Genomic DNA, 13,255 nt, shown 5'->3' with positions numbered 1-13,255 from the left:
TCACTAAACTACTAAAGAATCGTTAATGTTCACATACTCAAAGGAATGGTTTAGAACAGGTCATGGTATAAAATAATAAAACATAAGTGCAATGTAACAGCCGTTACTTAGTTACTATGTGGAACAATAAATAGTCCATCAATTAATATTCTGAGCAATTAATTGCCATTTAGGGAATTCAAATTATCTATGAAACTTACTCCACTAATGATTCAAGCGTGAAGCAAAGGAAAAATTATTTTAAAATACAAGTTTTTTAAATGAATTTACTTTAACTTTCTTTTTCCTCTCCCCCAAATGACAGATCAAGATCTTCCAACAATATGGTTACTGCCCTCATATCTCACTCCCGATCTATACAATGAAATCTTTCGACAAAATTATTTTTTCAATTAAGAAAGTTCGAGTTTAATTCTATTATATTATTTTGTTATAACCAATATAATTTAAATATGTAAAACTTGATATCTCTTACATCACTACTTTATTTTTTCAGGATGTTTCGACACCGAAGTCATTTAGTGTTTTTTTTTTATTGGCAATGAAACCCCTTTGGATACTTTTTAATGTCAAACTGCTTTACAAATCAATAATTTAATAGTTTAATGTAAAATGGCAACTGAGCCATATAGTCTAAGTTAGACTGGCCATACAGTATTTCTTTTTATAAATCTGTTTCGAATATTTTCTTCTAGGCTAACTTATATTTTAATTTGGCTGAATTTGTATTGCAAAGAACGTACAAGTAGATGTGACATTCTAGGTTCACTCTAAAACTGTGGAGGTGAGTTAACCATTTTTTCTTTATCCTCGAACAAGCATAACAATTTAAAAAAGTCCGAAATGCCTTAGCACATGCTAGACAACCTTTGAGCTGTATTGAAAACCTCACATAGTTGAACGATTGTGATTACGTTAAACTTCAGTCGAATGGATTGATTCTGAATGTTAACCTGTGTACAAATTAATGTACCTGACTAAAAAACCTTGAATAATGGGCGATTGAAGATTATTGCACCCCTTCCTATCCCTTGATTGGAATTAGAAAACTTTCCACTCATCTCACTTCCTTTCCAAATCCCTATGTTTCAACATTGCTAAATAATACTGCAATTTGTCTCATGTCCTCTTTGCTCTACGTTCCACGTTCATACCTATATTGACCATCAAATACAAACAGTTGATGCCACAATCTTATGTTGTCAGTTAATATCCAGAGTATGTTGAAACCGTTGTATTTCACCATAACAATCCCAGCCCCCATAGCGGCAGTGATCACATATAGCCCAGCCCTGATAGATTCGACAGCCTACTAGCTGTAAGCAACGGCTGGTTATCCACCGCCATATCTCAGGGCTACCTTTCGCAATTAACGCAGTTGCAACACAGACGTATGCAAATAACGGTCGGATAAATCACGTTCGGTACCTACCGAAATTAGGAGTAGTAACTCATCAACAGCACCCACTGGCGGCTGAGTAGGTCGGCTGTTTGGGATAGTTGTAGTTTGGACAGAGGAAACTTCTAGGAACAGCTGGGCAGCTGAGTTCAACAATCTGAACTTCACCGGTTCGGTATAAAATTGGTAGATTTTTGTGGTTCAAGTATGGACTCAGCAATCCTTGAACATTGGGTCTTTAAATAAACGAGGTGTTAGCCCGTCCTACGTACGGGAGTAGTCAGTTAAAACTGTGTATAAATCACAGAACAGCTAGCTTACACGTATAAATACAAATTTTATAGAAGCCTACAGTAGAAAGAGCAATTGTCAATTGAGGAAGTGTATAGGCCTAGTCAACGATATCACCTTCCAATTCCATCGCATACCCTGCCTCTTCCATAATCAATATCAACACAATATAATTACTCATACTATACACAATTTCCAGTAGGTCTGAATAGAAACTCCCTAAAATAAAAAGAAAAAATCCAATAAAATTTACAGTACACATAATTATAACGTTGGTGTCCTGACATCATTAAACGAATCGTCCACAATTTATATTCATTGGTGATTGGTAATATCGAGCCAAGGACCTCAAGGACCGAAGACCCAATATCTACCTCTAGACCAGCTCGTTCTCATCTCCATTTCATATAGTGATATTGAAGTGAACATAGATTTACCATCCGAAATCCTATGCTTCTAAATTACCTGACCATCAACCAACATAATTATCTAAATACCAGAGGGTGTTACCATTGAAAAATCACATCAGCCTGAAGCGTTGTCATACACTACTTAGATGGCCCTTAAATAATATTTGAACGAAACCTAAAATTTATAACCTGGTTGCTTACCTTACCCTTTTATCTTTTTGGATAAAAAACAAAACTTATGTTTATCTAACACAACTGTGAGAGTATCAATACAATCTTGCACTCTGAGGTTAACTTACCAAACCCATAATCGTTTCGACATTTGAATCTAAGCTGAATAAACTCCAATAGTAAATGCGGAAGTATTACACAACAAACGTATTCCCACTTCACAACGTAAAGGTGTAATACAGTCGAAGCTTTAACGACTACCAAATACAGATATAGAATAATGTTATCATAGCGTGTGTGGACTGCATATACAGTTCTGCACCTTAACTCATAAAAATATCTGGTTTCACCTACGTTCAAATGCTGGTTTTATTCCTGCGGTTGTATCTTGTTGGAGTTATCGGATCTACTTATCACCATACTAACTGTGTTGGACAAGCTATAACTGGTGAGCGCAGGCCCAGCGCACGGTTTAGATTCATTTTTTACTTACCTCCGCGCAAGTCAGGTTAGTCGAAATAAGTTAAAGTTAGTTCTCTTATCTCACAATCTGTAGTTTCCTAGCAGCTCGGCTTCGGTCGCATCAGTTAAAATGCAAATCCGCCGCAAACGCCCTTAAACGCGACTCGCTCGTGCGGTAAATCAAGATTTGACGGAAGATGGAAATGCGTTCGAGGTAATTATAGTAGAAGACTTGGTAGGAGATGGAGACTCGTGTTGTATTATGGAAAGGAATACCGTTTATTGGGTTGGTTGGTTAAAATCCTAGCCTATCCGAGTTAGAGCAAACTTAAAATATAAAAAAAAAAAACACTTAAAATAAGTCAAGTCTATGTGAAATCTTTTGCGTTTTAATGTAAAAATCTTATAACGTAAATAATGACTAACGCTATTATTATATGATTCATAGCAAATGGACGACCGTTGTAAATAACGAAAACCTTTGTCCCGTAGGATGTTGTAACGACATAGCTGAAGCGGGATATTCACAATCAGAACCAGAATAGGCCTTTTTGCCATAAATACAGAAAGGCTCAGGGCAAAAATTGTTGAAACTAAGATATAAGTAAGACCCAGACCCGTTAAATTACAGAATAACCTTCAAGATATACATATTATATACATTCAAAAATGAAGAAACACTTTATAGCTCCATATCATATAAATCTTGCTTATCCCCCAAACCGTGCTTCATCATTCTTGATTGAATCAGGAAGGGAATTAAATAGACGGATACACGTGAAAAATTATTGGTTTTTATAAAAAGTGGTGTGGGATAGTGGAATGGAAATTCGAAATATTCTCCTACGATTAAAGCTGTGGTGAGATGCAAGACAAATATGAAACTTTCGGGTATTTCTAAAGAAGAACGGCTTAATATAAATAATGAAGAACTGAATAAATTAAAGAATGAGGGGGAGTTTAGCCTATAAATTTGTACGAAAGAAGGGCCTAAAAGACTCTAGATATGTGAGACTGATTGTTCTGACGGCTCTTTTATAGCTTGCATATTCTCTTAGTTTGAAGTTTGTCGTTAGCCCAGACGGGCACACACTATGGTAGAAAGGGTAAACAAGGCCGTTAAAAGATGTCAGAAGGATGCAACTTTCTTAATTAACAAGAGCTCATAAAGAAGGACTATTATTGCTGAGCTTGTTTGTGAATTTTATCAATTGAAAATTTTAGTTACTATCAATGGCACCTCCTAAATGAAGATGAAACAATAGTGATTTCGTAAAATGGTGAATTTAAAGTATGTGATGTGTTAGGTGGTTTCTGTTGTGTACAAAAGTCCAAACGTGGTGTTTCTGAGGATTTACACGCAGAACGTTCTCATAAACCCTTGGGAAACAAAATTACTCTCGATAAATGTTTGGATTTCTAGCGGCTCATGATTTTGTTTGGAAACAATAAAGGAATTATCATAAGCAAACAGCTGCAACTAGAAAATTACATGATACAGGAGATCGTTGATGAACATTAAGAAAAGCAAGAACGGACCTCTGTGGTACGCCTGAACTTACTATTCTTAATGCGGACCCGAATTTTCTGACCAGTCACTGATACGTTGGGAAGGAGCTACTATATACCATCGACATATAAAATATACTAAGAAGGTGTCCTGCATAGTTTACAGTGATTTTTTTGTATACGATGTTACGTTGTATTTAAGATATACCCAACACAATCCCTAAGAAACATTACGTAACTTGTTGATCCCAGATTAGCCAGGATTAAATAAGGTCTACTGTGCTTTGTATTTCTTTAAACATCTGTGACAATAGCTTTTATAAGTCATACGCATCCATGGGCATCGATCAAAACCCCTCAAATCGTTTTGGAAAAGTCATCAATCGAATCCCTCTCACACGGGAAACGGAGCGTGTGTCTTCCTATTCTTTGCCGTGGGGGCCATATACTGTCAAAACCGTCAGGTGGACTCGAGTGCCGTTTGACTTTCCAGAGCGCAAGAGTGATTCAGAGGAGAGGCGTTATTGGAAGAGGATGTAACTGAGACCGAATACAGTTTCTAAACTAGGCTACTTTATATCGATTGAAATCAATATCGGTTCAATTAGTAAACTTTTATTCATTTTTGTCATAATCAGCAAGTTTGGTTACGTTAGGTTAAGTTATAAATAAATAAATAAAAATGCCTTTTATTAGCAAGCGCTCCTCAGTACAAACTGTTTTACAGGATGACTCTTGTCAATTAACTAATCCTAACTTAAAACTAAAGACAAAACAAAATACTGATCCCGTATTTACAAGATTTTAGCTATTTACAAAAATTTATAACAGTTTCATTCTATCCCTGAAACAAGTTTTGCTCGTTTTGCCCCCCGGGCAATCTTTCCACCCCCATACCCGCCACACCGTGGAACCGGTAACTGATACCTGGATGGCACTCGCACCGTACTCAAGCCTCTGACTGTAAAATGACCCTCGTCAATGTTTTTAGGCAATTGGTACTCGGCACTGCACTCCTCTGACACCATACTCAAAAACGCTAACCACCAGGCTCTAGCAACACATTCCCCAGTTTCGTTCAACCACCTCTAAACCTCCTTCAAACAAAATACTATCCTTACAACTAGGTACGTCAATGTCAACCCATCAAAGGACCCGCGTCTCCAGGACATCCGTATCCTGTGACATCCTCGTCACGAAGGATTCAGAACTAGAGGTAGTTAAGCTCCTAAATCCGCGTCTCGATGCGTCAGATACGTCACTAACCTCGTTATGGTACAGACAGACACCATTGTGAGCAGAGCTAATGATAGCGCACCATGACTGACAACCACTCACTACATACATCAAGTTGAAGTTTCAATGCCTCCTAGAGCCCTAAACAGGCTATCGGACAAATATTTATGTTTTAATTAACTGTCCCCGTGGCAGCGATAAGTCCTGTAGCAGGACCGTTAAGGGCTTAGGTAAACTTGTGAGAGATATTTTTTATTTTGGGTAGGGAATAGACTCACACTTGATTGAGCATTAGACTATGTTAGGATGAATGACCTAATTTCAAATCAATTCATGACAGTTTTAAATGATTTTATATGGAAAATTCTTTTTGTAGTAAAAAGGCATAACAATATGAGCTGCTGGTAAAATCAAGCCCCCATTTAGTAATTCAATGGATTAAACGTGCTTTTTTATAGACGTATAATATCTTTTATACGTAAAGATATATCAACGCAACCTGATTTTAACGCGTGAGTTCGATATTGTCTCTTTTTTGTTTACTCATGAGGTGTTAATAAATCAATAAAACGATGTGTTACCAAAACTACTGCTAACCCTCTAGGGGGACATATTTTTCACTGCTATAAAATCTGTTTTAACTTCCTTTATCGTTGTCTTCTACTAGTGACCGTGACCAAAGAAAGGTTGATTTTGTCAGTAAAAGCTAAACAGATCACTCTGTTCTACAATAATCTTGCATTCCGACTCAAACTCAAAATATGGACCTAGGTGAAGTTGCTGTCTTAAAGAATTGTGTACGTAGCTTGTGGCTGTCAGCTAAATCTTTAAATCAAAACACAACGTCAACAATGTCGTTACAATGGTTTCCAAGTGTCATTTATTTGATGTTTCAGTGAATGTTTGAACTAAATGCACCGTAAGCTGATTCACAGCCGTAAAGCCCAAGGTAAGGGTGAGGATGAGGGAAAATGATTCTTTGTCCTTGGAAGTGGTTTTTAGCAACAGCCTTCAAAATGCCAAATATGCATCCGTCAAAATATTTTTAGCATCTATTGCAGCACTCTGGTCTTCGTTTCTCAACCTGATACCCAAAGACCGGCTTCTAATGTGCGAAAATTGAACGTTAACCGTTAATTTCATTTTGATTATCAAGCCGCCAAGACAGAGTTGAACATGTTATTACTCCAACTTTATGGCTTTACTTTGACACGTGACGGGATAACAACTTTTCACGACAAATTGCAGAGAAGGCGCAAGATCACTTCAATTATTAGTAACGTATGCGACAGGTAAACTAGCCATTATTTGTAGTGCAAAGAAGCTGGAGAAAAATGGGGAAATTATAGATTATGTATACTGCATTGGGTTAGTAGCGCAAGGGCAAGATTTTCTTTGGATATTGTGTTTTAGTTTTTTGTGTCAATAAAATATTGTAACGTTTCTCAAATCCTGTTAGGATTTGTAAAGTTTTTTATCCTGCATATCCTAACCCGTAGTCTTGTGGATAGTTTCTAGTAATGGATTTGGTTCGTTTCCGGGATTTAAAATATGATTCTCGTGGACCAACCTCAACTCTCAAGGGCGAATTCCCCAACTAATGGTTTTTAAATAACCTACTTCGAATTTATTTTCCACAAATTGGCCACAAAAGACCAAAAAAGGTAATTAATTGGGTTTTAAATTGATCCATCCTTGATTCGAATAGCTTATTTTAATGTCTTTTATACACCATATTACTCCTGACTCATTTATGAAACAAAATTGCGTGTTACAACATATTTCAAGAACTAATCAATTTATAAACTAGCACAACCGAGACTCACAATTTAGGTGGAATTTCCGCTAGTGTTATCTCTAATATTGACAATTCATCTCAGAGGAAGACACCAGCTCCGCGTACGTTCTCTTGGGAACGTACAGGACATCAATGCTTGGCAAGACCGACGTGCTGGAGATATGACATGGATTATGTCACCGAGGAGACATTAGTCGATCAAATCCATCGGTCGTGACCATAATTCGGCCATAAACTCTCCATAAAATGGACGACGCGACTCGGCCAAGTTGGATCTTCAACAATGAACGGAGCATCAGCAATGAGTGTGGAGGAACAGCGGACCGTGGGAAACTGAACCGGCTAATTGTACATTGGGACGAGGAACACCGGATTGGGCTACTGGACATCGGGCTGCGTAATTAGACTCATATTTTATTGGATTCTGGTTTATTTTCTCGAACTTGCTCTCTTATCGAGCTGGCAAATGGACCTGGTCTCTTCTGCACTGATCTGGTCACTGCAAAGTTTCCGGAGGTAAAGCTACCATCATACTACATTTTCTGAGACAAGATTTCAAAAATGCGTTTTAAACTGTTATTATGATGTAAGCTTTAAAATGAGCCCAAAATGTTACTGTTTTAACGATTTGCCTCTCAATTTAGATCTGGGACATAACAGCTATACTGTCTTGTTTACTGTTAAAACTAACGTTTGTCAATGTGAGTTACAGAGCCAACTTAAAATATAAAAGATTTTAAAATAGTAACTTCGATTTTTAGGGGTGTTACACTTCAATGGTAACAAACACTTTCCGGAAGCTACAAAACGATTAACGATATCGGCGAGTTTGTTTAAAATATTCTGTTGTTGATTGTGATTTAATATTTGCTTGGAAGAACGAGGAGGTGGAATGAGCAAATGTCTTAATACACATGTTATAAATGGTATATAGTGGATAGCCCAGTTGGTTCAGCAGTGTTTTGCGTTTTGCGCGTTAGATATATCGTAGATAGATTAAAAAATTACACAAATTAATGTCCAACAACATAGAATAGAGTTCTAAGAGACCAAGAGGCAACATAGAAATGTTAATGTTTCATACCATATATAAAACATATAATGGAAAAGCGGCTTCACGTTTATTTCCCAATTAACAAACATCAATCCTCTTCGCAACCGGTTCACCATTGCGACTTAAGGAGAGCAATCTTGAGGTTTCTCCAATGTTGAAACCAAACGGTTGTGACAGAACGATTCCGGAAGCCACTAATAATACCTGCGATCATCAGCAGCGTAGAAACTACCAACGTCCAAGATTTATTTGTGACCCAAGAACGATTTCTTTGATTTATCACCTCTCGGACAAATTACACCGATGGTCCAAAGATCGAATACAAGTCTGAAATAATTAATGGGCGCTAGCGTTTAGCAAACTTAGCTTCTGATTAATGGAGAATTAGCCTGATGAAGTGTCCGTCATGCTGGCCACTGGTGGGGTCGTTCTAGGCTCATTGATGAAACCGAACCCGTCGACCCATAGATCATCTTTGTCTTAACGACGCCGTGACAATAATTATAAGGATGCGAGCGAATCTCAAGTGTAATAGATGAACCTGTGTCAACTCCGGTAGTAAAATATGATGTAACTTGTGGTTGAGTGATGAACGCGCAGTCAGCTGGCATCTGCCATTCCTACCTCTCGTTCATCATCTGACGACTGTCGTTTGTTAATCGAAACCCAACCTGCTGACCCGTTACAAGTATCCGAGTGAAAAATGGAAAGTTCTACATAAGACTGCTTTTCTATGTCTTATAATTCTAAGAGTATGATGAAATTAGTTTTTCCTACAGTTACCTAACAATGTACATGTTCTCTCACTGATTTGAGAAAGCAATGTGGCCAATTCGCTCATCAGTGAGACAATGTTAACATTGTCTCACTCTAATTACTTTGTCTCACTCCAGATTTGCAACGAGAAGGCACGAAATAGTGAGCGCGTAACATGCAGGCAACGTCGTATGCGCGCGAAATACGTTGGCAGCACTGGCTGTAAATCAGCGGGTCAGCTGTTGTACTGTTGTATTTGTCACTTCACATTAAATGTTATATTAAAAGTTCACTTCTGTGTAAAAATAGGTTATGTTTCTTCACCAATTTATTTGTTTTATGGTAACTGTAGGAAAAGTATAATGTGCAACTCGAGTTCAAAGTACAATTGCCTCACTCGAGAAACCATTCCTCACTCGCCTACGGCTCGTGAGTAAGGATTTCTCTCGAGTGAGTCAATTGCTCACTTTTCTCACTAGTTGCACAAATAACTATTTGTTCGGAATGTTCAGTTTGGTGGCAGAATATTCATGAGTCACTCTTAATAGCAGCTTAAGTCAAATTGCCATGACAAAGCCAATCACATGTTTGCACAATACGTACTTTTGGTCGAGATTTCGACCACGTTGCGAGCTCTAGTTATATTTTAAAAACTCAATGTCCTTAACATAACTACCAAATCTGTACCCATAAATGTAATGGAGTGATATAATCCTGACTCCATCGTTCATCTGGGACACCCTATCACAGTTCAGTCAAGGTATCTCCAATTCATTAACGATTACAATGCAGAGAAGATTTGCAAACAGATACTTGACTTGGCTGCTTAGTGATTGGAGCGACAATGAAGAATGGAAGCGGCTCGGAGGACAGTGACAGTAACTCCGGAGAAGACAGTTTTACTGGAGGCGATGGCGCGGCCGATAGCAGCTGATAGGGCAGGCGTCCGAATGACAGACGTAAAAATACGTGGTCATTAACAAGCACGGTCTTCATCACTCAGTCGCAGCAGCGCAGCGCAGCGCCTCCTGGAGTTATAAGTTCAACTCGGACGTGGACTATCTGATGGCGAGCGTCTCCCATAGAGGATGCTTGGGATTCCGCGGTCAGTCCTAGAGGTGCTACTGTGTGGTGTTTATGTGAAAGGTGGTAGTGAATAGGGTTGAGAAAGACGGTATATGATCTGAGAAACTCAGTTCAACCAGATTTATTTAATTAAATTTTATACGGAAAACATATTATGTGGAAGATGAGTTTTACACGAATTTCCAAAAGATAAGGTGAAAAGATGAGAACCAGGTTTTATAATTTATGACAGTTTTTTTTTTATGATCTGTGTTATCATTTAAGTAACGATCCAAACCCTGGTCTTATTACTATCTAACGTTGACTTAATTGGATGGCATCATTTATAGATAGCCCAATGAATGGTATGAGAGGGGAGTCCAACAATTATCTTGTTCGAAATCAAACCAGAAACCTTATTCACAAATAATACGTGTAATTTTAAAATTTTTAAAAAGTAAGCCTCCCAAATAGTTTTCCAAGGATTTTTTAGAACAGCTTTTACCGATGTTGTACTGTTTGATGGGCTAAGTTTTGTGCAACTGTACAGGACTGGAAAAGATTTTGGACTACAGATTTAAATAAGGAATATTTTTTTAAATGAGTAATATTTTGTAATACATATAAAATATGTATATATATATATATATATATATATATATATATATATAAAACAATTGCAGTTTTTATCAGTTATCTCAATAACGGACCTGTCACGTGGCTTTACCGTGGTATGGCTTCTACGTTTCAAAATGAAAACTTGTGAAAGACAATCTTAAATCAACCATATTCAACATCACTGTTATTACTTGTGATAATTCCTCATCAGCTGCAACACTGTTATGTAAGGGCGCAATTTTCCTATTCACGCAAGTCCAGTGTAGGTGGCAACGAACAATGGGAGATTAAGGAATTTTTCATAGAGAAATGAGGCGCTCGGTAACGGTGGACAAAAGGTGAAGCACACACTTCGCACAACACTACCACTACACCAACCCCGGTGTATAATTTTACAGCTGTGTTTTTGCCACAGAATCCATATGACCGAGACGAATACGGATTGCGCTTGGCGTAAAGGATGAAAGTGGTCGTAAAAGCTGTATAAAGCTTGCTTGGCACGGGACTGACTTTGCGGCTACTCCCCCTTGTACTAATGAAGAAATTGGCATCAGCAAAAAGTTCTTCTGACATGGGTTGGGTAACACCAGTAGCCCTTCCTTGAGCAAGTAGAATAGCATCGTTGAATGTTGGCCAAAGGTTGTAGAGTGTTGTTGCAATATTTCCCAGCAATATTTTTATAGGTCATAAGCATATATCCACTTTATTTCTTAGATTGACCATTTCCCAATGTTACACTTGATTCTTGTAAATATTATTTTGAGTGGGAAAATTTTGAACTCAAAATGCTGGAGGTAGGCCTTTAATGTTCAACGAAAACTGTTTAATGTTCTTGAAGACAGTGCACGTTTCCAGTAAGCGTATAATAGTATAACTGCCGCTTGTTTATTAGTGAGTTGTTCATATGGAATGTGTATGGTTACGTTTTAATATAGCTGTCTCTGTTTCCAGATAATGATGACTACAAATAAAAACAAGTGGTTGACTGAGTAATAATATAGCCTAGACAATCGTATAATATAATATGACAAATCTTACAGATAATGCTAGTTACAGCCTCACAAATTCACAAATCCAGATTAATCAGTACTATTACCGCATACAACCATACACCCGGTAAATTACAAGTTTGTAAATCACGTCGTAAACAAATGATACGGACGAATTCGTTACCGAGAGGAAACAATTAAGTGAAACCTTCCGAATGATACCTTCCGACGGAAGCGGGCGATTCCCGCAAATGGAAGGAATGCGGTTGGCGGTGTCATAAGAGAGCGTCTACTATCGCCGGCCATCTCACGAGCCGGTCATCAAAGTCATTCAACTTTGTCGATCGCTATCGTCTTCCTTGTCAGATTTTCATCGCGATTAAAAATCGACTTGCCGGGCATTGTGTCAGGTAAAAATGTCAATTAAAAAGAGATAGCGGGAGGTGATGCCTTAAACAAAACGGGAGAAAGCTTGCGGCTGTGCCTCCAACTTGTCGCGTATAACGAGAAGGGATCCTCGGCCAATTAGATTGGCGAGTCCGCGGAATGCACCTAGTTCATTCACTGCGGTCCATTGATGACTGCGATCATCGTCAAATCAGACTTGGCACATCGCGCTAGAAGAACTAATTAGATGCTGGCACTGATCTAGGATCTGCAATGTTGCAAATTGAAACTAAGTGAATATACGGCCAAGTTGAAAAAATCTGCAACTTTACCCCATGTTAAAATAGAGTCGTGCTCAACAGATACCATAATTAGCTACTACGAGGTGCTAAAAATATGATTGACGTTTAAAACTAAGAAAAATTAAATAAATGGATTTGAGAGTATCCATGAAGATGTAAGCCTAATCCAAATTAGTTTACTCTCCTTAAGAATACCTTTAAGAATACTATTAATATCTCGTAAACAAATATTAATGTAGTGTACTGAATTTTTTTCTCTTTATAAGAACAGCTGAATACAGATGAAAACATTTTTTTTTTAATCTGAAATACTGATTATAGGATTCAAACCCCCAGCATGGAGGTTTGGTCCCTTTATGTTATCCTACAATTGTCGGATCACTTTGGTCACGAGCTCATAAATGTGATCGTTATGCTCATTATCTGATCGTTGTAAAAATAGCAGTAGTTTAACACAATTCCCTTCAATTTCAATAATACTGGAGAAATCAATTTCACAATAGTGTACCTGTAGACACACTTCAAATATTCATAGTAATATGATTAAACAATTTATTTCCCTTAAAACAATGACGACGTGGAAAGTTTTTTAATAGTTAGCATAGTTTAGTGAGAAGAATGTTTTTTAATACATGATTAATACATTTAATACGGATTTCACCAATGATTGATTGTCACCAATAAACAAATATTAAAATTTTACAGTCTATTATTACAGTTTGTACTCCTCCTTAAAATAAAAAAAAATAAGTAAAATTCCTCTTTAGTTTGGTGAGCTAAACTTTGATACATACATCAATAAAACACA

The sequence above is a fragment of the Macrosteles quadrilineatus genome, unplaced genomic scaffold (assembly GCF_028750875.1).
Source record: "Macrosteles quadrilineatus isolate MER2022 unplaced genomic scaffold, UCM_ALF_1.0 Scaffold_3__2_contigs__length_128488019, whole genome shotgun sequence".
Classification (NCBI taxonomy): Eukaryota; Metazoa; Arthropoda; class Insecta; order Hemiptera; family Cicadellidae; genus Macrosteles; species Macrosteles quadrilineatus.
This window is presented reverse-complemented; position numbering follows the sequence as displayed.